The following is a 24,410-nucleotide window of genomic DNA, read 5'->3' on the forward strand; positions in this document are numbered from 1 at the left end:
GTTTCTTCGCAGACGTTTTTGGTGGCCTGCCATGGCCGAGGATACTCGGGGTTTTGTTGCTGCCTGTCCAGTGTGTGCGCAGAATAAGAGTACCAATCCGCCCAGCTCTGGACTACTTCACCCCCTTCCTATTCCCCGGCGACCATGGTCGCATCTGGCCCTGGACTTTGTCACTGGGTTGCCCTCTTCTGAGGGGAACACGGTCGTTCTGACTATCGTGGACAGATTCAGCAAGTTCGCCCACTTTGTGCCAATTGCCAAGCTTCCCTCTGCCTCGGAGACGTCCGAGATCCTGGTTAGGGAGGTTTTCAGGGTCCACGGTTTGCCCAGTGATATCGTTTCCGACCGTGGCCCTCAGTTTACCTCTGCTGTCTGGAAGTCCTTCTGTTTGGCCATTGGAGCTACAGTCAGTCTCACATCTGGTTTTCACCCCCAATCTAATGGTCAGGCGGAGAGAGCCAACCAGAAGATGGAATCCACGCTACGCTGCCTTGTCTCCTCCAACCCCACCTCCTGGGTCTCTCAGTTGCCTTGGGTTGAGTATGCCCACAATACTCTCCCTACATCTGCCACTGGGATGTCTCCCTTCCAGTGCCTGTATGGCTACCAACCTCCCTTATTCCCTTCTCAGGAGAAGGAGCTCTCAGTGCCCTCTGTTCAGGCCCATATTCGTCGTTGCCACCGGACCTGGCATCGGGCCAGAAAGGCACTCCTTAGAGTTTCGGACCGGTATCAGCTCCAGGCGAATCGTCGCCGGATTCCCGCTCCCACCTATACCATCGGAGATAGGGTCTGGTTGGCCACACGGGATCTTCCTTTACGGACTGAGTCTAGGAAGTTGTCACCGAAGTTCATTGGTCCGTTTGTGGTGGAGAAGGTGATCAATCCGGTTGCAGTTCGACTCAAACTACCGAGAACACTCAGAGTCCATCCCACCTTTCATGTCTCCTGCCTCAAGCCTGTTCTCCTCAGTCCTCTGTTGCCTCCTCCGCCTCCTCCTCCTCCTCCTCGGATGATCGGAGGTGGTCCTGCCTACACGGTGCGACGCATCATGGATTCCAGACGGCGGGGCCGGGGTTTCCAGTATCTCGTGGACTGGGAGGGGTATGGTCCTGAAGAGAGGAGTTGGATTCCGCGGCGACAGATCCTAGATGCTGACCTCATTCGTGACTTCTACCGCCTCCATCCTGGCGCTCCGGGGAGTCCGCCCGGTGGCGTTCGTCGGAGGGGGGGTACTGTAACGATCCCTGCAGTCTGAGTCGGTTCCTGTCTGTGTACTAGTTTTTCTGCTCGGGATCTCCAGTTTCCCGAGGGTTCTGGAACGCTCCCTGCCTGGTTGCCGGGCAACGTTGCTAGGCGGGAGCTCTCTTGATTTCCGCACCTGCATCCCATCAGCAATCTGCACACCTGGTCCTGATCATCACCCTTCTTAGGCTCTGTCCTAACGTCCATTCCCTGCCGGATCGTTAGCCATGAACAGTATGTTTGTCCGTGTATCAGCCTTGGAACTTCTAGCATTAGTTTTGTTGTTTTGCACCTTTTTGACTTGCTGTATACTTACCTCCGTTTTGTTCTATCTGCAGTCACTCACCCGGAACCTTCACCCAACCTCTGCCTGATGGTCGGCGGCTGCCGAGCCATTACTGGACCTACCACTGCACCCTCAACAACCCATCCACGCCACCCGCTCTGTTCCCTGGATTATTCAGCCTCACTCGTGGATCTATTAAATAAACACTCACCTTTGTTTCCACTTACCTTGTCCTGGTCTGCTTCTGGGTTCTGGCTTAGTAAACCGTGACAAATAAAGAAGCAAACCGGATGGACATCATGAAAATGATCGGAGAGGTTGAGAGTAGAAGAAGTTCAGGAGCAAAAACAAAACAAAATTATAATATATATAATAGAATTATTGTAAAATTGACTGTGTCCATAAGGGGTAGATCGTAAGTATAGGCTGGAAGTAGAGGCCTGGGCATTGTTGTTCACTAATTTACCCCAAGTAGGGAAATGATGGTGGGGTTGAAAAGTAATAAAGGGGAGTATATATATAAAAATAAAAAATAAACATGGGGGATTGGAAGTGATGCAGACAATTACATTGATAGAAGATACAATCTATCTGCAATATTAAGCTGATTCCCCCCCCCACAAAAAAAAAAAAACCCTCTGCATTTCAGAAAAATAACATCATACCAACAATAAAATATGGTGGTGGTAGTGTGATGGTCCGGGCCTGTTTTTCTGCTTCAGGACCTGGAAGACTTGCTGTGATAAATGGAACCGTGAATTCTGCTGTCTACCAAAAAATCCTGTCCGTCCATGTGTTCGTGACCTCAAGCTGAAGCGAACTTGGGTTCTGCAGCAGGACAATGATCCAAAACACACCAGCAAGTCCACCTCTGAATGGCTGAAGAAAAACAAAATGAAGACTTTGGAGTGGCCTAGTCAATGTCCTGACCTGAATCCTATTGAGATGCTGTGGCATGACCTTTAAGAAGGCAGTTCATGCTCGAAAACCCTCCAATGTGGCTGAATTGGATTTAGTTTTCCCTTAATAATAACAACCTTCATTTCAAAACTGCATTTTGTGTTTTACTTGTGTTATCTTTGACTAATATTTAAATTTGTTTGATCTTAAACATTTAAGTGTGACAAACATGCAAACAAATAAGAAATCAGGAAGAGGGCAAACACTTTTTTCACACCACTGTATTTTATATTTGAGATTCTTCAAAGTAGCCACCCTTTGCCTTGATGACAGCTTTGCACACTCTTGGCATTCTCTCAACCAGCTTCATGAGGTAGTCACCTGGAATGCATTTTCAATTAACAGGTGTGCCTTCTTAAGTTAATATGTGGCATTTTTTTCCTTCTTAATGCGTTTGAGCCAATCAGTTGTGTTGTGACATGGTAGGGTTGGTATACAGAAGATAGCCCTATTTGGTAAAAGACCAAGTCCATGTTATGGCAAGAACAGCTCAAATAAGCAAAGAGAAACGACAGTCCATCATAACTTTAAGACATGAAGGTCAGTCAATCCGGAAAATTTCAAGAACTTTGAAAGTTTCTTTAAGTGCAGTCACAAAAACCATCAAGCGCTATGATGAAACTGGCTCTCATGAGGACCGCCACAGGAATGGAAGACCCAGAGTTACCTCTTCTGCAGAGGATAAGTTCATTTAGAGTTACCAGCCTCAGAAATTGCAGCCCAAATAAAGACTTCACAGATTTCAAGTCACAGGCGTATCTCAACATCAACTGTTCAGAGGGGACTGGGTAAATCAGGCCTTCATGGTTGAATTGCTGCAAAAAAACAACTACTAAAGGACACCAATAAGAAGAAGAGATCTGCTTGGGCCAAGAAACACGAGCAATGGACATTAGACCGGTGGAAATTGAGATTTTTGGTTCCAACCGCCGTGTCTTTGTGCGACGCGATGTGGGTGAACGGATGATCTCCGCGTGTGTAGTTCCCACCGTGAAGCATGGAGGAGGAGGTGTGGTGATGTGGGGGTGCTGTGATGGTGACACTGTCTGTGATTTATTTAGAATTCAAGGCACACTTAACCAGCATGGCTACCACAGCATTCTGCAGTGAAACGCCATCCCATCTGGTTTGGGCTTAGTGGGACTATCATTTGTTTTTCAACAGGACAATGACCCAACACACCTCCAGGCTGTGTAAGGGCTATTTTACCAAGAAGGAGAGTGATGGAGTGCTGCATCAGATGACCTGGCCTCCACAATCCCCCGACCTCAACCCAATTGAGATGGTTTGGGATGAGTTGAACCGCAGAGTGATGGAAAAGCAGCCAACAAGTGCTCAGCATATGTGGGAACTCCTTCAAGACTGTTGGAAAAGCATTCCAGATGAAGCTGCTTGAGAGAATGCCAAGAGTGTGCAAAGCTGTCATCAAGGCAAAGGGTGGCTATTTGAAGAATCTCAAATATAAAATATATTTTGATTAGTTTAACACTATTTTATTATTATTATTATTATTATTATTTTGGTCACTACATGATTCCATGTGTGTTATTTCATAGTTTTGATGTCTTCACTATTGTCCTACAATGTAGAAAATAGTAAAAATAAAGAACAACCCTTGAATGAGTAGTTGTGTCCAAACTTTTGACTGGTACTGTATGTTATTGTTAGATGAAGTTATGGGCCAATTTGGCATACACTTAGTGTGCAAAGGTAGCCAAAGAGCATTTTACGACACAGAGCTTAATGTGAGTTTCCTTGAGTAGCACTCCCGATCTTGCTCTGATAATGTGTGGTAATATTCAGAATACATTGTGAAAAACTAAAATCTTTGCTCACCATTTTTGCTCCATGCAGATGTACTACATCCATAACTAGCGATTTCTGCATTAGCATGGAGGAGTTTCTGCAGCCGAATTGTGTTGCATAGCAACAAACGGCAAACACAGAAAGGGTCCTATATTGGAGAGTAAAAGTCTTCTGGCACTCTGCTTAGGATTTTACCAACTTTAATAACTTATTTCGAGCCTAGAATCATCGATGTTACTACTAATCTGAAAACAAGACAAGATGACTATTGTTGCTCACTTGACTGTCTTAAGACAATTGTCAAATAATTAAAGATGTCAGTTGTTGTACAATTTCATGGGTATGCTCTGGGTATCACCTTTTATCTCAAATAAACAGTGTATTTCTGCTGTTGTGGTTCTTTAACCATCTGTCTGACTTTGTCGTTCACACAGGAGAGAGACGTGGCTATCGTGGATCCTCTGGGGAGCCTCAACAACATGATGCTGACGAGGCAGAAAGGTCTCTCTCCAGATCAGAACACCTTAAGAAAAACCATCTGAGACCCACTGGGAAGAAATCTCACTGCTGTTCTTACTGTGGGAAACGTTGCAAGTCTTCATCAGAACTTAAAATACACCAGCGAGTACACACAGGAGAGAAACCTTATAGCTGTGATCAATGTGGGAGGAGTTTTATTCGGTCAAGCTCCCTGATAGTACATCTGAGAATACACACAGGAGAGAAATCTTATAGCTGTGATCAATGTGGGAGGAGTTTTATTCGGTCAAGCTCCCTGATAGTACATCTGAGAATACACACAGGAGAGAAATCTTATAGCTGTGATCAATGTGGGAGGAGTTTTACTCAGTCAAGCTCCCTGATAGTACATCTGAGAACTCACACAGGAGAGAAATCTTACAACTGCTCTGACTGCAGAAAGACTTTTGTTAATTTAATAGATTTAAAATCACACCAGAGAACACACACAGGAGAGAAATCACCATATAGTTGTACTCAATGTGGGAAGAGTTTTACTCGGTCAAGCTCCCTGATAGTGCACCAGAGAACACACACAGGAGAGAAACCTTACAACTGCCCTGACTGCAGAAAGACTTTTGTTAATTTAATAGATTTAAAATCACACCAGAGAACACACACAGGAGAGAAATCACCATATAGTTGTACTCAATGTGGGAAGAGTTTTACTCGGTCAAGCTCCCTGATAGTGCACCAGAGAACACACACAGGAGAGAAACCTTACAACTGCTCTGACTGCAGAAAGACTTTTGTTAATTTAATAGATTTAAAATCACACCAGAGAACACACACAGGAGAGAAATCACCATATAGTTGTACTCAATGTGGGAAGAGTTTTACTCGGTCAAGCTCCCTGATAGTGCACCAGAGAACACACACAGGAGAGAAACCTTATAGCTGTACTCAATGTGGGAAGAGTTTTGTTGCATCTTGCGATCTGACGAAACACCAGAGAACACACACAGGAGAGAAACCTTATAGCTGTACTCAATGTGGGACGAGTTTTACTCGGTCAACCTCCCTGATAGTGCACCAGAGAACACACACAGGAGAGAAACCTTACAGCTGTACTCAATGTGGGAAGAGTTTTACTCAGTCAAGCGCGCTGATAGTACATCTGAGAACACACACAGGAGAGAAACCTTACGATTGCTCTGACTGTGGAAAGACTTTTGTTAGGTTAAGAGATTTAAAATCACACCAGAGAACACACACAACACAGGAGAGAAACTTTATAGCAGGAGATAAATGATATAGCTGTACTCAATGTGGGAAGAGTTTTATGCAGTCAAGTGGCCTTATAGTACATCTGAGAACTCACACAGGAGAGAAGACGTATAGCTGTGATCATGTGACAAGAGATACTCTGATAAAATATCTCTGATCAAACATCAGAAAATACATACATGAAGGAGTTGTTTCATGATATCAATGAAATAATGTCACAGTGTAGAATATTTAAACATTGTAGTAGGCATATTTTAATTAATATCACAATGTAGAACCCTAAACGTTTCCCCCTGTTCAATTTATTTCAGCATGATATGGATATTAGCCTCTGGGAAAAATCCAGGCTCTGAATTGAAAGAGTATACATGTGATTTAACAAAAAGTGAAAGAAAAAAAAAGTTGTGTTACACTTACCTTGTTGGCAACCCACTTGAATCAAAATGCAACACTTCAAAATGTAGCTAGCTGTTTTCTACAAATTGTCCTTCAACCAGTGATGTACACATTATTCCCAGATTCCATGTGGTGTTTGAGCTATTCGTTTTAACAGGACGTGCAACCTCATCTCCCCCCCTCTTGCGCAATTGATTTCAACATGATATCGATGAAATAAGTGTTGCGTTCCTTTGTTTAGCGACCCATAAATGTAAATGCATCCCTCCAAAATGTAGCTGACTGTCTTCTGCAGGTTGTCCTCTAACCAGTGAGGTAAAAGTTATCTCCCATTTCCATGTGTTTTTTTAGTTGTGTTAGTTTCAACAGCAGGTACAACCTGATCTCCCCCAAAATCGATATCAGTGACTTATTGTTGGTGCTTGTGCAGTTTATAAAGTGTTTGTTTTAATATGATTATTGTGGCACATTTGTGTAGATAGTACAGTTTAGGTTTCGGTTTTCAATATATCACAAACTGTTTTTGCATATTGGTTATTGATTTGGACATGTTAAAACTGTGTTTTGACATTGAGGTTTCCCACGTAGCAAAATGTCATTGAAAAGACATTGAAAAGAAGACTATGCCTGATGTCCAATATAAACTCAGCAAAAAAAGAAACGTCCCTTTTTCAGGACCCTGTCTTTCAAAGATAATTTGTAAAAATCCAAAATAACTTAACAGATCTTCATTGTAAAGGGTTTAAACACTGTTTCCCATGCTTGTTCAATGAACCATAAATAATTAATGAACATGCACCTGTGGAACGGTCGTTAAGACTTACAGATGGTAGGCAATTAAGGTCACAGTTATGAAAACTTAGGACACAAAAGAGGCCTTTCTATTGACTCTGGAAAACACCAAAAGAAATATGCCCAGGGTCCCTGCTCATCTGCGTGAACGTGCCTTATGCATGCTGCAAGGAGGCATCCTCCCTCATGTGGTACCCTTCCTGCAGGCTCATCCTGACATGACAATGCCACCAGCCATACTGCTCATTCTGTGCGTGATTTCCTGCAAGACAGGAATGTCAGTGTTCTGTCATGGCCAGTGAAGAACCCGGATCTCAATCCCATTGAGCACGTCTGGGACCTGTTGGATCGGAGGGTGAGGGCTAGGGCAATTCCCCCCAGAAATGTCCGGGAACTTGTATGTGCCTTGGTGGAAGAGTGGGGTAACATCTCACAGCAAGAACTGGCAAATCTGGTGCAGTCCATGAGGAGGAGATGCACTGCAGTACTTAATGCAGCTGGTGGCCACACCAGATACTGACTGTTACTTTTGATTTTGATAATGTGTCCCCCCAGGGTGTGGAACTTGTTCAGTTTATGTCTCAGTTGTTGAATCTTGTTATGTTCATACAAATATTTACACATGTTAAGTTTGCTGAAAATAAACGCAGTTGACAGTGAGAGGACTTTTTTTTATTGCTGAGTTTACATTCGGTTTTAGTTGAAAATATGTATTTTCAGGTCGTTTTTTCAACGACTTGACAACAACTTAATTTCAACGTACTTGCAGCCTATAAACATGGACGTAGTATAATAAATTGGTCTATAATCAGTTTTATTAACAATCTTACATCACTCCAGTATTTCTTTACAACATTCAAGTGCTACTTGTCTTTATTCCACTACTGAAGAAGCATGACTCATTGTTGCACTGCTTGTAGAATATCAGGGTTCATTCTCAGATGTGCCAACCCAAATGTACTAGAGTATGACATTGGGGACTCGGCCCCGATCCAACAACATGCCTATCGAGTGAACCCTGAAAAGAGAGAGAAGCTCCGCAGTGAGGTGGAAAGTTACTATGGATATTGCAGGAGTTTCCTCTTGAAATCAGACATGTCCGTGGTAAGGACAACTTGGTTGCTGATTGTCTCAAGGGTGGGCAGTCAAAAGGATTTGTGTTTTGCATTTAGCCAGTGCGTTGTCATGGATCACAATTTATTTTGACTGCACGTTTTTCTGTATTGGAGATGAGTTTTGTTTGGGCTCGTTCCAAGGGGACGAGAGTTCTAGAAGCTAATGAGTTTTAGGAAGACGAGAGTTCTAGAAGCTAGTGAGTTTTAGCAAGACGAGAGTTCTAGAAGCCAGTGAGTTCTAGAAGCTAGTGAGTTTTAGGAAGACCAGAGTTCTAGAAGCTAGTGAGTTTTAGGACGACCAGAGTTCTAGAAGCTAGTGAGTTTTAGAAGCTAGTGAGTTTTAGGAAGACCAGAGTTCTAGAAGCTAGTGAGTTTTAGGAAGACCAGAGTTCTAGAAGCTAGTGGGTTTTAGGAAGACCAGAGTTCTAGAAGCTAGTGAGTTTTAGGAAGACCAGAGTTCTAGAAGCTAGCGAGTTTTAGGAAGACCAGAGTTCTAGAAGCTAGCGAGTTTTAGGAAGACCAGAGTTCTAGAAGCTAGTGAGTTTTAGGAAGACCAGAGTTCTAGAAGCTAGTGAGTTTTAGGAAGACCAGAGTTCTAGAAGCTAGTGAGTTTTAGGAAGACCAGAGTTCTAGAAGCTAGTGAGTTTTAGGAAGACCAGAGTTCTAGAAACTAGTGAGTTTTAGGAAGACCAGAGTTCTAGAAGCTAGTGAGTTTTAGGAAGACCAGAGTTCTAGAAGCTAGTGAGTTTTAGGAAGACCAGAGTTCTAGAAGCTAGTGAGTTTTAGGAAGACCAGAGTTCTAGAAGCTAGTGAGTTTTAGGAAGACCAGAGTTCTAGAAGCTAGTGAGTTTTAGCAAGACGAGAGTTATAGAAACTAGTGAGTTTTAGGTCAGTAACTTATAACCACGGAACCACTCCAGACCTTTCATGCATGACTTAAAGCACCTGAGTATTAGATTTACTGCCAGGGTCTAGTATGTCACTGCCAGGTCTGATTTTCTCTTTGGTTTTGAGCCCACGGCAAGAAGGCACCAGAGCCTATTGTGGTAACAGGTTCACACTAGATAACACAACCACACAGTATATGAAAAACATGAGGTGTGGCTAACGTTTGCAAGCTTGAGCTAGCTACCGAGCTAGCATACAAACTCGGTAGCACAGAGTAGATCCCCCATATGACGTTGAGAAATAGTGCATTGTGGGTAGGTTAGAAGATGGGGCGGCAGGTAGCTTAGTGGTTAAGAGCGTAGTGCCAGTAACCGAAAGGTCGCTGGTTCTAATCCCCGAGCCGACTAGGTGAAAAATCTGTTGAAGTGCCCTTGAGCAAGGCACTTAACCCTAATTGCTCCTGTAAGTCGCTCTGGATAAGAGCGTCTGCTAAATGACTAAAATGTAAAATGTAAATGTAAGATATCCCGAAAAAAGTTAATTACATTTTACATTTTACATTTTAGTCATTTAGCAGACGCTCTTATCCAGAGCGACTTACAGGAGCAATTGGGGTTAAGTGCCTTGCTCAAGGGCACATTAACGTCATTTAGCAGACGCTCTTAGCCAGAGCGACTCACAAATTGGTGCGTTTACCCTATAGCCAGTGGGATAACCACTTTACAATTTGGGGGGGGGTTAGAAGGATTACTTTGTCCTATCCCAGGTATTCCTTAAAGAGGTGGGGTTTCAAATGTCTCCGGAAGGTGGTGAGCGACTCCGCTGTGTGTGTGGGGGGGGGGTGGGGGGGGGTTAGAAGGATTACTTTGTCCTATCCCAGGTATTCCTTAAAGAGGTGGGGTTTCAGATGTCTCCGGAAGGTGGTGAGCGACTCCGCTGTGTGTGTGGGGGGGGGGTGGGGGGGGGTAGAAGGATTACTTTATCCTATCCCAGGTATTCCTTAAAGAGGTGGGGTTTCAGATGTCTCCGGAAGGTGGTGAGTGACTCCGCTGTCCTGGCGTCGTGAGGGAGCTTGTTCCACCATTGGGGTGCCAGAGCAGCGAACAGTTTTGCCTGGGCTGAGCGGGAACTATGCTTCCGCAGAGGAAGGGGAGCCAGCAGGCCAGAGGTGGATGAACGCAATGCCCTCGTTTGGGTGTAGGGACTGATCAGAGCCTGAAGGTACAGAGGTGCCGTTCCCCTCACTGCTCCATAGGCAAGCACCATGGTCTTGTAGCGGATGCGAGCTTCAACTGGAAGCCAGTGGAGTGTGCGGAGGAGGGGGGTGACGTGAGAGAACTTGGGAAGGTTGAACACCAGACGGGCTGCGGCATTCTGGATGAGTTGTAGGGGTTTAATGGCACAGGCAGGGAGGCCAGCCAACAGCGAGTTGCAATAGTCCAGACGGGAGATGACAAGTGCCTGGATTAGGACCTGTGCCGCTTCCTGTGTAAGGCAGGGTCGTACTCTCCGAATGTTGTAGAGCATGAACCTGCAGGATCGGGTCACCGCCTTGATGTTGGCGGAGAACGACAGGGTGTTGTCCAGGGTCACGCCTAGGCTCTTCGCACTCTGGGAGGAGGACACAGCGGAGTTGTCAACCGTGATGGCGAGATCATGGAACGGGCAGTCCTTCCCCGGGAGGAAGAGCAGCTCCGTCTTGCCAGGGTTCAGCTTGAGGTGGTGATCCGTCATCCATACTGATATGTCTGCCAGACATGCAGAGATGCGATTCGCCACCTGGTTATCAGAAGGGGGAAAGGAGAAGATTAGTTGTGTATCGTCAGCGTAGCAATGATATGAAAGGCCATGTGAGGATATGACAGAGCCAAGTGACTTGGTGTATAGGGAGAAAAGGAGAGGGCCTAGAACTGAGCCCTGGGGGACACCAGTGGTGAGAGCACGTGGTGCGGAGACAACTTCTCGCCACGCCACTTGGTAGGAGCGACCGGTCAGGTAGGACGCAATAAATATGTAATAACGCAAAAACATAACTGTTTGTTCTTATAGCTAACCAGATCGTGACTACAACTAAGTGACTAAGTCTTTAACCACACTGTGTTGTTACATTGGTGGGTAAAAACTCATGCTTCCTACCCTTTAACTTTTTGTCTGAAAATAAAATCTACATTTTATTCAACTTCGTTACCCACTCCAGTCAGCAGATGGCGATGTGGGACTTTAAGGCTATGCTGCTAGTGTGACGTATAATCTAGTGGACGGGACGCTTCTTTCAACAGCAGCAACAGTTAGTCAGACACCTCGGTAGCTTGCTAGACAAAATAGCCCAACCAATAAAGCTCTTTAGACGCTTTCGTGTATATTAGCCACTGTGTTTTAAACCCACTTCTGTCGTCTAGTTAGTTATCCCATTTCATTTCATATTTACGGTGTTGTTGTTATTGGTTGTTGTTTGAGTTATTCACTGCGTTAGCACACTCTGCCAACCCTGATGTTCTAGCAGTGTCTGAATCCTGGCTCAGGAAGGCCACCATAAATTCTGAAATTTCCATCCCCAACTATAACATTTTCCGTCTAGATAGAACTGCCAAAGGGGGTGGAGTTGCAATCTACTGTAGAGATAGCCTGCAGAGCTCTATCATACTATCCAGGTCTGTGCCCAAACAGTTTGAGCTTCTACTTCTAAAAATCCACCTTTCCAGAAATAAGTCTCTCACTGTTGCCGCTTGCTACAGACCCCCCTCAGCCCCCAGCTGTGCCCTGGACACCATATGTGAATTGATCGCCCCCCATTTATCCTCTGAGTTTGTACTGCTTGGTGACCTAAATTGGGATATGCTTAATACCCCAGCCATCCTACAATCCAAGCTAGATGCCCTCAACCTCACGCAAATTATCAACGAACCTACCAGGTACAACCCTAAATCCGTAAACATGGGTACCCTCATAGATATCATCCTGACTAACATACCCTCTAAATACACCTCAGCTGTCTTCAACCAGGATCTCAGCGATCACTGCCTTATTGCCTGCGTCCGTAACGGGTCCGCGGTCAAACGACCACCCCTCATCACTGTCAAACGCTCCCTAAAACACTTTAGCGAGGAGGCCTTCCTAATTGACCTGGCCCAGGTATCCTGGATGGATATAGATCTCATTCCGTCAGCAGAGGATGCCTGGTTGTTCCTTAAAAGTAATTTCCTCTCAATCTTAAATAAACATGCCCCATTCAAAAAATACAGAACAAAGAACCGATATAGCCCCTGGTTCTCTTCAGACTTGACTGCCCTTGACCAGCACAAAAACATCCTGTGGCGTACAGCATTAGCATCAAATAGCCCCCGCGATATGCAACTTTTCAGGGAAGTTAGGAACCAATATACACAAGCAGTCAGGAAAGCAAAGGCTAACTTTTTCAAACAGAAATTTGCATCCTGTAGCACTAACTCCAAAAAGTTTTGGGACACTGTAAAGTCCATGGAGAATAAGAGCACTTCCTCCCAGCTGCCCACTGCACTGAGGCTAGGAAACACTATCACCACCGATAAATCTACAATAATCGAGAATTTCAACAAGCATTTTGCTACAGCTGGCCATGCTTTCCATCTGGCTACCACTAACCTGGCCACCAACTCTGCACCCTCTGCTGCAACTTGCCCATGCCCCCCCCGCTTCTCCTTCACACAAATTCAGACAGCTGATGTTTTGAAAGCGCTGCAAAATCTGGACCCCTACAAATCAGCTGGGCTAGACAATCTGGACCCTTTCTTTCTAAAACTAGCCGCTGAAATTGTCGCTAACCCTATTACCATTCTGTTTAACCTCTCTTTCATAATGTCTGAGATCCCCAGAGATTGGAAAGCTGCCGCGGTCATCCCCCTCTTCAAAGGGGGTGACACTCTAGATCCAAACTGCTACAGACCTATATCCATCCTGCCCTGCCTTTCGAAAGTATTCGAAAGCCAAGTTAACAAACAGATCATCGACCATTTCGAATACCACCGTACCTTCTCCGCTATGCAATCCGGTTTCCGAGCTGGTCACGGGTGCACTTCAGCCACGCTCAAGGTCCTAAACGATATTATAACCGCGATTGATAATAGACAGTACTGTGCAGCCATCTTCATCGACCTGGCCAAGGCTTTCGACTCTGTCAACCACCGCATTCTTATTGGCAGACTAAATAGCCTTGGTTTCTCAAATGACTGCCTCGCCTGGTTCACCAACTACTTCTCAGATAGAGTTCAGTGTGTCAAATCGGAGGGCCTGTTGTCTGGACCTATGGCAGTCTCTATGGGGGTGCCACAGGGTTCAATTCTTGGGCCGACACTTTTCTCCGTGTATATCAATGATGTCGCTCTTGCTGCTGGTGACTCTCTGATCCACCTCTACGCAGACGACACCATTTTGTATACATCTGGCCCTTCATTGGACACTGTGTTAACAAACCTCCAAACGAGCTTCAATGCCATACAACAATCCTTCAGTAGCCTCCAACTGCTCTTAAACACTAGTAAAACTAAATGCATGCTTTTCAATCGAACGCTGCTGGCACCCGCCCACCCGACTAGAATCACCACTCTCGACGGGTCTGACCTAGAGTATGTGGACAACTACAAATACCTAGGTGTCTGGTTAGACTGTAAACTCAACTTCCAGACTCACATAAAGAATCTCCAATCCAAAGTTAAATCTAGAATCGGCTTCCTATTTCGCAATAAAGCCTCCTTCACTCATGCTGCCAAACATGCCCTCGTAAAACTGACTATCCTACCGATCCTTGACTTCGGCGATGTAATTTACAAAATAGCCTCCAACACTCTACTCAGCAAATTGGATGTAGTCTATCACAGTGCCATCCGTTTTGTCTCCAAAGCCCCATACACTACCCACCACTGTGACCTGTACGCTCTTGTTGGCTGGTCCTCACTACATGTTCGTCGTCAAACCCACTGGCTCCAGGCCATCTATAAATCACTGCTAGGCAAATCCCCGCCTTATCTTAGCTCATTGGTCACCATAGCAGCACCCACCCGTAGTCTACGCTCCAGCAGGTATATCTCACTGGTCATTCCCAAAGCCAACACCTCCTTTGGCCGCTATTCCTTCCAGTTCGCTGCTGCCAATGACTGGAACGAATTGCAAAAATCTCTGAAGCTGGAGACTCTTATCTCCCTTAATAACTTTAAGCATCAGTTGTCAGAGCACCTTACCGATCACTGCACCTGTACACAGCCCATCCGAAATTAGCCCACCCAACTACCTCATCCCTATATTATTTATTTTGCTCTTTTGCACCCCAGTATCTCTATTTGCACATAATCTCTTGCACATCTAGCATTCCAGTGTTAATACTATTGTAATTATTCTGCACTATAGCCTATTTATTGCCTTACCTCCATAACTTGCTACATTTGCACACACTGTATATATATTTTCTGCTGTATTTTTGACTTTATGTTTTGTTTTACCCCATATGTAACTCTGTTGTTTTTATTGCACTACTTTACTTTGCTTTATCTTGGCCAGGTCGCAGTTGTAAATGAGAACTTGTTCTCAACTGGCTTACCTGGTTAAATAAAGGTGAAATAAAAATAAAAAAAAATTGGTCAGCTAGCTGGCTGGTTAAGTTAGCACTAGCCTAGCTAGCTAACACCCCCGACCATGAGCTCACTAAGCTACTCTCCTCCTGCTAAAGAAGAGGAGGTCTGCTGGACGGAGAAAGAAGCTCTAGTGAAAGAGGAGGAGGAAGAGGAGGATGTTACAATACAAAAACAAGTAGAGGGTGAGGCTGTTACAGTGAAAGAAGAGGAAGACGCGTTCAGAGTGAAAGAGGAAGAGGACGTTACAGTGAAAGAAGAGGAAGACGCGTTCAGAGTGAAAGAGGAGGAGGATGTTACAGTGAAAGAAGAGGAGGCTCCCGTTTTTGGAGTGAAAGAGGAGGAGGAGGAGATGACTGTCACATCGAAAAAGGAGGAGGAAGAAGAGGAGGAAACTGGATATCTGGTTCCAGTTTCCCAAAGGCACCTTAAGGCATCCAATGGTTCTAATGATGAACTAAGCAGTAAGATGCTTTTGAGAAACCGGGCCCTGATTAACACTAGTAAGTACTGTCTTAAAAACAGAGGCACAAACTCTGCAGTTGTTGAACTGATGTGTGGTGTTAAAGGGGGAATCTGCAGTTGCTACATCCATATTTGGACTTTTACATTATTTATATATAGCCATTGATTCTTGAAGAATATAACACATGCCTCATGAGCTTAGTTCAACTGTCGTACCCCATCAGATCCCAAAATAAGCTTTTTTTACTCCAATGTTTAGAAACAATGTAAATGTAAACCAACACTGTATCGCCTCAACATGGTTAAAACTATAATGGTGATATCATGGATGGTCAGTCCTTGCATCCATAGGTCTGTCTATGAATGTGAGAGTGGTTACATTTCTCCAGCCCCATCATCTTATTACCAAAACAGTGGCAGAATGACAGCTTTGTTATTGTTTGAACTGCAGATTGGTTGATTGATTGATGTGTGGCTTTTTTAAAGGGACAACCTTGGATTTAAACAGCAACAAAATGGCTGCCCTTAGACTTGGTTTGGTAAACAGCTGAGGGATGGGGGCTGGAGAAATGTAACCACTCTCAAATTCATAGAGAAAGCTATTGTAGCAACCTTAACCCAAAACCTAGCGACCTCATCAAGAAGTTCAGACATCTTGGTATAACAGTTATAAGGTGTTGGCTTGACAGTCTCTGGACCCAGGTTTGAGTCCAGCTCAGGGCTACCCCTGGAATTCACTACACTATGAATACAAGGACTGGCCGTCCATAAGGTCAAAATCACAGTTTTAACCAAATTGAGGCTATACAGTGTTTGTTTACAAACAGTGGCGTTATATGAGCTCATGTTTTGGTTTCTGATGGGGTAAGACAGTTGAAACATTTGAGGCATTTAAAAGTTATAATCTTAAAGAATCAATGACTATCCAGTTTATGGGTCTTTCTATATCTGCCAGTGAGGCTTTCCTGTGGGGGTCAAATTGTTGGAGCTGTTGATAAGTCAATGTATAATATTCTGCAAATGTATTTTTATTAGGGCTGACCCTAGTCGACTGGTCGATTGTTTGGTAGATAGGCTGTTTTGTCGACAGAGATTTTTTTAGTCGAGCAGTCGCAAATACACTATATATACAAAAGTATGTGGACACCCCTTCAAATTAGTCGATTCAGCTGTTTCAGCCACAACCGTTGCTGACAGGTGTATAAAATCGAGCACACAGCCATGCAATTTCCATAGACAAACATTGGCAGTAGAATGGCCTTACTGAAGCGCTCAGTGACTTTAAACGTAGCACCGTCATAGGATGCCACCTTTCCAACAAGTCAGTTTGTCAAATTTCTGCCCTGCTAGAGCTGCCCCGGTCAACTGTAAGTGCTGTTATTGTGAAGTGGAAACGTCTAGGAGCAACAACGGCTGAACTGCGAAGTGGTAGGCCACACAAGCTCACAGAACGGGCCCGCCGAGTGCTGAAGCGCGTTCCAAACTGCCTCTGGAAGCAACGTCAGCAGAATAACTGTTAGTCGGGAGCTTCATGAAATGGGTTTCCATGGCCGAGCAGCCGCACACAAGCCCCAGATCACCATGCGCAATATCAAGTGTCGGCTGGAGTGGTGTAAAGCTCGCTGCCATTGGACTCTGGAGCAGTAGAAAGGCGTTCTCTGGAGTGATCAATCCGACGGACGAATCTGGGTTTAGCGGACGCCCGGAGAACACTACTTGCCCCAATGCATAGTGCCAACTGTAATGTTTGGTGGAGGAGGAATAATGGCCCTTGGCTGTTATTCATGGTTCGGTCCCCTTAGTTCCAGTGAAGGGAAATGTTAACGCTACAGCATACAGTGACATTCTAGATGATTCTGTGCTTCCAACTTTGTGGCAACAGTTTGGGGAAGGCCCTTTCCTGTTTCAGCATGACAATGCCCCTGTGCGTAAAGCGAAGTCCAAACAGAAATGGTTTGTCGAGATCGGTGTGGAAGAACTTGACTTGCCCTGACCTCAACCCCATCGAACACCTTTGGGATGAATTGGAAGGCCGACTGCGAGCCAGTCCTAATCGCCCAACGTCAGTGCCCGACCTCACTAAAGCTCTTGTGGCTGAATGGAAGCAAGTTCCCGCAGCAATGTTCCAACATCTAGTGGAAAGCCTTCCTAGAAGAGTGGAGGCTGTTATAGCAGCAAAGGGTGGACCAACTCCATATTAATGCCTCTGCTTGAAACATGTAGGTATTACAGACACGGTCAGGGAGACGTTTTAAAATGTCAGTGAAGACTCTTGCCATCTGGTCAGTGCATGCTCTGAGTACGCGTCCTGGTAATCTGTCTGTGAAGATTAACCTGTTTAACCCCTTGGAGTCAATTGACGCAAATTTGCTTCAATCTAAGTAATTTAAGTAATCCATAGTACGACCATCTTAAAACAATTCCATATGTCAGTTTACACCCCCTCCCCCAACGGCTTAGATTTACAGGGGTTAAAGGTCATACTCACATCGGCTAAGGAGAGAGTGATCATACAGTCGTCCGGAACAGCTGGTGCACAAGACTTTGTGGAGGCCACGGAGATGGCACAGTCCATCGCTCTAAGACATGTGATGCATAAATTGTATATGGTTATATTATGTATAAAAAAATTATGATGCAACACTAATAAATCTAATATTATTTTATAACAAATTTACTTTCTCCCGCTTTGGATACTGTCGCTGTCCGCGGTTCTGAATGTAATTATATGCACAAGCACAAAAACACCACATCTGCAATTTTAGTCCCGTCTGAATCTGCCATGGCAGTCATTTTTACATGGCAGGAGAGTAACAATTCAAGCCAGAATAACCTACTGTTTTTTGGCGAACTCCAAGGTCCTCTGGTAATACTAGTCCCGTGTGAATCGACATCCCTGTGTTTTGAGAGAAATGAGTTTGACAGGTGTTGCTCACGGTTTGATCAAGAAAACAATAACTGATTTGATCAATTTAACGAAGTTAAATTATATTCTTAAAGATTCAATGGCTATACAGTATATGGGTCTTTCTATATCTGCCAGTGAGGCTTTCCTGTGGGGGTCAAATTGTTGGAGCTGTTGATAAGTCATTGGATAATATTCTGCAAATGTATTTTCATTTTTATTAGGGCTGACCCTAGTCGACTGGTCGATTGTTTGGTCGATAGGCTGTTTTTGTCGACCAAGATTTTTTTAGTTGAGCATTCGCAAATACACAATATATACAAAAGTATGTGGACACCCCATCAAATTAGTGGATTCAGCTATTTCAGCCACAACCGTTGCTGACAGGTGTATGAAATCGAGCACAACGCCATGCAGTCTCCATAGACAAACATTGGCAGTAGAATGGCCTTACTGAAGAGTGCTAAAGAGTTCCAAACTGCCTCTGGAAGCAACGTCAGCACAAGAAGTGTTCGTCGGGAGCTTCATGAAATGGGTTTCCTTGGCCGAGCAGTCGCACACAAGCCTAAGATCACCATGCTCAATGCCAAGCGTCGGCTGGAGTGGTGTAAAGCTCGCCGCCATTGGACTCTGGAGCAGTAGAAACGCGTTCTCTGGAGGGATGAATCACGCTTCACCATCTGGCAGTCCGAAGGACGAATCTGGGTTTAGCGGATGCCATGAGAACACTATCTGCCCGAATGCGTAGTGCCAACTGTAATGTTAGGTGGAGGAGGAATAATGATCTGGGTCAGTTTTTTATGGTTGGGGCTAGGCCCCTTAGTTCCAGTGAAGGGAAATCTTAACGCTACAGCATACAATGACGTTCTAGACGATTCTGTGCTTCCAACTTTGTGGCAACAGTTTGGGGAAGGCCTTTTCCTATTTCAGCATGACAAAGCAGAAGTCCAAACAGAAATGGTTTCTTGAGATCGGTGTGGAAGAACTTGACTTGCCTGCACAGAGCCCTGACCTCAACCCCATCGAACACCTTTGGGATAAATTGGAACACCGACTGCGAGCCAGGCCTAATCGCCCAACGTCAGTGCCCGACCTCACTAATGCTCTTGTGGCTGAATGGAAGAAAGTCCCCGCAGCAATGTTCCAACATCTAGTGGAAAGCCTTCCCAGAAGAGTGGAGGCTGTTATAGCAGCAAAGGGGGGGGGGAACCAACTCCATATTAATGCCCATGATTTTGGAGTGAGGTGTTCGACCAGCAGGTGTCCACATACTTTTGGTTATGTAGTGTATCATGATGTTTTGCTACCGTGATATTCCCGTGGTACCGTGCAACACTAGTAGTGTGTGTGAGTGTGTGGGTAGAGTCTAGCAAGAGAGTGAGTGCATTATTTGGGGATAAATTAATAAATAATAAAGGGTGTTAATGTAAATAGTCCAGTAGCCATTTGATGAACTGTTCAGCAGTCTTATGGCTTTGGGGTAAAAGCTGTTCAGGAACCTGTTGGTCCCAGACATTGGTGCTCCGGTACCGCTTGCTGTGCGGTAGCAGAGAGTACAGGCCGTCACTTCGGTGGCTGGAGTCTTTGACAATTTCTAGGGTTTTCCTCTGACACCGTCTGGTATAGAGGTCCTGAATGACAGGGAGTTTGGCCCCAGTGATGTACAGTGCTTTACAAAAGTATTCATCCCACTGGGCGTTTTTCCTATTTTGTTGCATTACAACCTGTAATGTGATGGACATACACAAAATAGTCAAAATTGGTTTAGTGAAATGAAAAAAATAACTTGTTTCAAGAAATTCTAAAAAAGATATAACAGAAAAGTGGTGCGTGTATATGTATTCACCCCCTTTGCTATGAAGCCCCTAAATAAGATCTGGTGCAACCAATTACCTTCAGAAGTCACATAATTAGTTAAATAAAGTCCACCTGTGTGCAATCTAAGTGTAACATGATCTCATAATATATACACCTGTTCTGAAAGGCCCCATAGTCTGCAACACCACCAAGCAAGCGGCACAATGAAGACCAAGGAGCTCTCCAAACAGGTCAGGGACAAAGTTGTGGAGAAGTACAGATCAGGATTGGGTTATAAAAAAATATCTGAAACTTTGAACATCCCACAGAGCACCATTAAATCCATTATTAAAAAATTGAAAGAATATGGCACCACAACAAACCTGCCAAGAGAGGGCCGCCCACCAAAACTCATGGACCAGGCAAGGAGGGCATTAATCAGAGAGGCAACAAAGAGACCAAAGATAACCCTGAAGGAGCTGCAAAGCTCCACAGCAGAGATTGGAGTATCTGTCCATAGGACCACTTTAAGCCGTACACTCCACAGAGCTGAGCTTTTCGGAAGAGTGGCCAGAAAAAAGCCATTGCTTAAAGAAAAAAATAAGCAAACATGTTTGGTGTTCGCCAAAAGCCATATGGGAGACTCCCCAAACATATGGAAGAAGGTACTCTGGTCAGATGAGACTAAAATTGAGCTTTTTGGCCATCAAGGAAAATGTCTGCCGCAAACCCAACACCTCTCATCACCCCGAGAACACCATCCCCACAGTGAAGCATGGTGGTGGCAGCATCATGCTGTGGGGATGTTTTTCATCAGCAGGGACTGGGAAACTGGTCAGAATTGAAGGAATGATGGATGGCGCTAAATACAGGGAAATTCTTGAGGGAAACCTGTTTCAGTCTTCCGGAGGTTTGAGACTGGGACGGAGGTTCACCTTCCAGCAGGACAATGACCCTAAGCATACTGCTAAAGCAACACTTGAGTGGTTTAAGGGGAAACATTTAAATGTCTTGGAATGACCTAGTCAAAGCCTAGACCTCAATCCAATTGAGAATATGTGGTATGACTTAAAGATTGCTGTACAACAGCAGAACCCATCCAACTTGAAGGAGCAGTTTTGCCTTGAAGAATGGGAAAAAAATCCCAGTGGCTAGATGTGCCAAGCTTATAGAGACATACCCCAAGAGACTTGCAGCTGTAATTGCTGCAAAAGGTGTCTCTACAAAGTATTGACTTTGGGGGGGGGGTGAATAGTTATGCACACTCAAGTTCTGTTTTTTTGTCTTATTTCTTGTTTGTTATACAATAAAAAAAATATTTAGCATCTTCAAAGTGGTAGGCATGTTGTGTAAATGAAATGATACAGACCCCCCAAAATCCATTTTAATTCCAGGTTGTAAGACAACAAAATAGGAAAAATATGTAGCCTTAGAAATAAGGTTCATGAAATCAATAACTTGCTAACATCGGATAACATTCATATACATATTCGTCGTCAAACCCACTGGCTCCAGGCCATCTATAAATCACTGCTAGGCAAATCCCCGCCTTATCTTAGCTCATTGGTCACCATAGCAGCACCCACCCGTAGTCTGCGCTCCAGCAGGTATATCTCACTGGTCATCCCCAAAGCCAACACCTCCTTTGGCCGCCATTCCTTCCAGTTCTCTGCTGCCAATGACTGGAACGAATTGCAAAAATCTCTGAAGCTGGAGACACTTATCTCCCTCACTGACATTAAGCATCAGTTGTCAAAGCAGCTTACCGATCACTGCACCTGTACACAGCCCATCTGTAATTAGCCCACCCAACTACCTCATCCCTATATTGTTATTTATTTTGCTCTTTTGCACCCCAGTATCTCTATTTGCACATAATCTCTTGCACATCTAGCATTCCAGTGTTAATACTAATTGTAATTAGTTTGCACTATAGCCTATTTATTGCCTTACCTCCATAACTTGCTACATTTGCACACACTGTATATATATTTTCTGTTGTATTTTCTGACTTTATGTTTTTTTACCCCATATGTAACTCTGTTGTTTTTATCGCACTGCATTGCTTTATCTTGGCAAGGTCGCAGTTGTAAATGAGAACTTGTTCTCAACTGGCTTACCTGGTTAAATAAAGGTGAAATAAAAATTTTAAAATAAATATACTGGCCATCTCTGAAAGTCACTTAGATAATTCCTTTGATGATACAGCTGTAGCAATACAGGGATATAACATCTAGTGGAAATACAGGAATGCCTGTGGTGGAGGTGTTGCTGTTTTTATTCCTTAAGTCATAAGGTGACGTTGCGTCCAAATGCGGCCTTTGCCCACTAAGGTCATGGCTATGTCCTACAGGTCCTTAGCTTTGGAGTGAATTCCCTTTTCACCTCCTCCTTTTGGGTCTGAAGAGCAACAGAGGTTACATGCCCTGTGTCCAGTCCTTAGCTTTGGAGTGAATTCCCTTTTCACCTCCTCCTTTTGCGTCTGAAGAGCAACAGAGGTTACATGCCATGTGTCCGGTCTGATTTTTACACACGTACAGTTGAAGTCGGAAGTTTACATACACCTTAGCCAAATACATTTAAACTCAGTTTTTTCACAATTACTGACATTTAATCCTAGTAAAAATTCCCTGTCTTAGGTCAGTTAGGATCACCACTTTATTTTAAGAATGTGAAATGTCATAATAATAGTGATTTATTTCAGCTTTTATTTATTTCATTACATTTCCAGTGGGTCAGAAGTTTACATACACTCAATTAGTATTTGGTAGCATTGACTTTAAATTGCTTAACTCGGGTCAAACGTTTCGAGTAGCCTTCCACAAGCTTCCCACAATAAGTTGGGTGAAATTTGGCCCATTCCTCCTGACAGAGCTGGTGTAACGGAGTCAGGTTTGTAGGCCTCCTTGCTCGCACACGCTTTTTCAGTTCTGCCCACAAATGTTCTATAGGATTGAGGTCAGGGCTTTGTGATGGCCACTCCAATACCTTGACTTTGTTGTCCTTATCTATTTTGGCACAACTTTGGAAGTATGCTTGTTCGAATCCAGGCTCTGTCATAGCCGGCTGCGACCGGGAGACCAATGGGGCGGCGCGCAATTGGCCCAGTGTCGTCCAGGGTAGGGGAGGGAATGGCCGGCAGGGATGTAGCTCAGTTGATAGAGCATGGCGTTTGCAACGCCAGGGTTGTGGGTTTGATTCCCACAGGGGGTATGCATTAACTGTAAGTCGCTCTGGATAAGAGCGTCTGCTAAATGACTAAAATGTAAATGTAAATGTAAAATGTGTTCTTCGGCTTGCAAGCGTCCCCCTTTTTCCTCCAAACATAGCGATGGTCATTATGGCCAAACAGTTCTATTTCTGTTTCATCAGACCAGAGGACATTTCTCCAAAAAGTAAGATCTTTGTCCCCATGTGCAGTTGCAAACCGTAGTCTGGCTTTTTTATGGCGGTTTTGGAGCAGTGGCTTCTTCCTTGCTGAGCGGCCTTTCAGGTTATGTCGATATAGGACTCGTTTTACTGTGGATATAGATACTTCTGTACCTGTTTCCTCCAGCATCTTCACAAGGTCCTTTGCTGTTGTTCTGGGATTGATTTGCACTTTTCGCACCAAAGTACGTTCATCTCTAGGAGACAGAACGCGTCTCCTTCCTGAGCGGTGTGACGGCTGAGTGGTCCCATGGTGTTTATACTTGCGTACTATTGTTTGTACAGATGAACGTGGTACCTTCAGGCGTTTGGAAATTGCTCCCAAGGATGAACCAGACTTGTGGAGGTCTACACGTTTTTTTCTGAGGTCTTGGCTGATTTCTTTTGATTTTCCTATGATGTCAAGCAAAGAGGCACTGAGTTTGAAGGTAGGCCTTGAAATACATCCACAGGTACACCTCCAATTGACTCAAATGATGTCAATTAGCCTATCAGAAGCTTCTAAAGCCATGACATCATTTTCTGGAATTTTCCAAGCTGTTTAAAGGCACAGTCAACTTAGTATATGTAAAATTCTGACCCACTGGAATTGTGATACAGTGAATTATAAGTGAAATAATCTGTCTGTAAACAAATATTGGAAAAATTACTTGTGTCATGCACAAAGTAGATGTCCTAACCGACTTGCCAAAACTATAGTTTGTTAACAAGAGTGGTTGAAAAACGAGTTTTAAATACTCCAACCTAAGTTTATGTAAACTTCCGACTTCAACTATACATTGAACGGACCCGAGATATCCGGTGAAGATATGGGTTCTACAGTGGGTCTATGTTGTTGTTAGGTGAAATTATGGGTCGTACAGTAGGTCTATGTTGTTAGGTGATGTTATGGGTCCTACAGTAGGTCTATGTTATTGTTAGGTGAAGTTATGGGTCCTACAGTAGGTCTATGTTGTTGTTAGGTGAAATTATGGGTCGTA

This window comes from Coregonus lavaretus (genome assembly GCF_964263955.1).
Source record: "Coregonus lavaretus genome assembly, contig: HAP1_SCAFFOLD_135, whole genome shotgun sequence".
In the NCBI taxonomy this organism is placed as follows: domain Eukaryota; kingdom Metazoa; phylum Chordata; class Actinopteri; order Salmoniformes; family Salmonidae; genus Coregonus; species Coregonus lavaretus.